General features: G+C 39.4%; 1 long non-coding RNA gene across 1 annotated transcript; it reads right to left on the bottom strand.

Moving 5' to 3' along the window:
• Positions 1-428: 428 nt before the first annotated feature.
• LOC136250424 (uncharacterized) lies at positions 429-1150 on the bottom strand. Its single transcript, XR_010698531.1, has 3 exons — positions 1121-1150; positions 526-810; positions 429-471 (listed from the first exon to the last, which is right to left on the bottom strand). It is a non-coding gene; the product is annotated as an uncharacterized lncRNA (long non-coding RNA).
• Between the last annotated feature and the right edge of the window lie 2061 nt (positions 1151-3211).

Genomic DNA, 3211 nt, shown 5'->3' on the forward strand with positions numbered 1-3211 from the left:
TTGTGGAAGAGTGAAACTACCATGGACGTGTGAAACTGCCGTGACAGCTACAAACAGAAAATGAGGCGATTCTAATTGCAGATAAGATGACTGCAAAATCCATGAAATTTTTTGCCTTACAGTAGCTAAGCATATATAACAATGGTATTACAACATGTAACAAAAATTTAATAAACATCACATCAAATAGCTAACACCAAAAGTGGTGATGATGATGTAAGTGGTAAATGATAAGAGACCCGGTACTTGGTCGATCCATACACCTTGTCAACAATCCTGAAATTCACTTGATCTCAGTTGCTGTCTGTTCCCAAATTACACACCATGACCATATCCGATTGCTAACATGTAAACCAGATGGTCTGTAAAAACTGTTAGACGGACATTAACATAAAATCTGGATACTATGAAAATACACATTTTAACTGACCTGGGAATTAATTTGGTCCCATCATAACAGTATGCCTTATCCTGGAAATTCAGAAAACATGAGATAATACAGTATTTCTTAGTACATAGACTGACCTGGAATTTTCATGACACCCTTGATATCACTAGAGTTACATAGACTGAAGTACAGAAGAGAACACACAACTCCGCTGTTAACTGAAATTCTCAACACTCTGATCTTAGCTCCTGCCAGGTTCCAAGTTACATACCATGAACTACTAGTGGGTAAACCGCTATGACCAGATAGCCTGCAAAATTGACAAGCGGGCATTAAATACAATGCACCTAAAATCTGGGTATAGTAGAACCTCTCTTATCCAGGCAGTCAGGTACATACTACTGTCCATATCTCAGAGATATCTGTAAGTAAGAAATGCATGCTACTAGTGACTACATGCTACCAAATACAAGTAATGTGATTGCTATCAGTGGTGTAGTTTAGTGGACAGAGGGGGAATTCACTACAGAGCACTCATGGTAACTCCCCTAGGCTGTAAATATGCATTATCACCTAGCAACCAAGTGTTAGTTATTATTAGTAGAACAAACAAGCCACCAAATAGGTAAACAAGCCACCAAACAGGTAAACAGCAACTTTTAAGCTATCTCCTTTTGTTTCATTTAAACTTCATTCTGGATAATAGAAGTCTGGATAAGTAAGCAGACTCACCTGGAAATCCACAACGTCCTTGATGTCACTCACTACAGTCCACGTACACTTGACAATTGAGAGCTACAAAAGGAACACTAATAAAATTACTCTGTATGTAAACCGACCTGAATCTTGATCTTAGTTCCGAAGTTATGTACACACCATTACTACATTCAACTACTATTACTACTAGTGGGTGATCCTGGAAATTCAGAAAACACCCGAGATAATAAACGACTACATTCTTTAGTATGTAGACTGACTTGGAAATTCATAACACCCTTGATGTCACTACAGTCTATGTACTCTTGATTTTAGTACAAAAAGAACACACAAGATACTACAATTCCTCTTTATGTAAACTGACCTACAATTTATGACTCAGTTTCTGCCTGGTTCCAAGTTATGTATGTACCATGACCACATCTAATTATTTTAACTGTTACTGCTAGTGGTGAACTGCATGCTGTGACCTTACCTGTAAAAACCAACAAGTGGGCATTTACACCTGAAATCTGTCACTTTTTGCCCAAATGATGCTGTTGGGGATTTACAAGTTGGCTGGTTTTAACAGGTGATTACACAGAGACCTGATTAGACAGGTTTCACTATACATTAATTTAGGTTAGGCCAGTATATATGCAGTGTAAATGAGTACATACAAACATTACACATTACATTTGCCTACTTCTTCCACCTGCAGCCAAAGTTCCCAGACTTCTGACGATGTAACCATAGATAATGTATGTTACATGGATTGGAAACGCCCGTATTATTCACATAGTGACGTCATGGGCTATCCTCGTTTCGCTGATCGTAAACTTTATGACCTTGACAGGTGGAAGATTTCGCTGTTCTTGTAACCAGCAAATTAGTGTTTATTGTTTACAGCTGGGTTAGTTACCATCTACACTAATTGGAGGCTGGACTTGGTAGGGACGCTGGAGGGCAGTAAACAATAGCGTAAGAAAATTCAGGTTCAAAGGTGAAATATGGTGTTTCAAAACGGTTGTGCAAATTTCCTGAAGAAACAGAAAGTGTAGCATCGTTTTTTTTGCTGCTGTTTACACCACTTGTAGCAGGTAGAGTGTAGTAGGCTAGCTAGATATTCACTGCTTCGCTGTATATTTCCACTGCTTCGATAAAACGTCAGAAAACAGGCACTACTTTGTGCTATTGTTTAGCTCAAGCTGAGTAGTACTGTAGCATAAAATTTGTTTCAATGTATCACACATTTCTTTGGTTGTGTAAATGCGGTGACGAGAAGTTGGCTAATAGTACTGCTGCTGAATTATTAGCTGGTGTGTACCTGCCATTGTCACCCGTCGCAAACAATATTTCTCCCAGTGCACACAGACACGCTGTGTTCTTGTTCAGTACACAACGCAACACAATAAACAATGTAAAAGGAATGTCCGCGCCTTCAAACTGGCCTTCAAACAAGCGAGAGAAAGCCAAACAGTCACTCAACAAATTTCCCAATCTATTGGCGCACCGTAACTAGGATAGGAAAACAATTTAACGGGCGTCTCCAGGAACGCATACATTATCTATGATGTAAATGGCAAGTGGTATGAGTTGCCTTGTCGACAATCCCGCCATGAGGATTTTGCTGCTACTTATAACTTTTCAGTGAATTTGCACTGCACACCTCTAAAAAAACCTATCACATAAATGCGGTTACTCAGTGTGTGTGGCAATGTGACACTTTACCTCGCACTTTACTGACACGCCAACTTTATCTTTCTTCATTCCTCATTTCTTATCCTTCAAGCGGTGTGCGTCGCGTTACAATTAGTCTAAACTACGCCTCACCACTGAAATACCAAAGAAATGCTTCTTATTAGTACTGTTCTATACCATATGCGTATTTTGTACCATACGCGTATGGTACATACCATACGCGTACGGTACGATTTTCCGTACCATACGCGTACGGTATAGACATACGCGTATGGTACGTACCATATGCGTATTAGCTATGCCTTTTCTCTAGCCTTGCCATCACCTAGCTACAATGGGCTGTCTTTACAAGCATTCAGTTCTAGCTGAGCAAACTTAGAATTCAGCACAATAATCTGCTTATACTATATATACTGAGCTGTAACT

This window comes from Dysidea avara, chromosome 1 (genome assembly GCF_963678975.1).
Source record: "Dysidea avara chromosome 1, odDysAvar1.4, whole genome shotgun sequence".
NCBI classification, from domain to species: Eukaryota; Metazoa; Porifera; class Demospongiae; order Dictyoceratida; family Dysideidae; genus Dysidea; species Dysidea avara.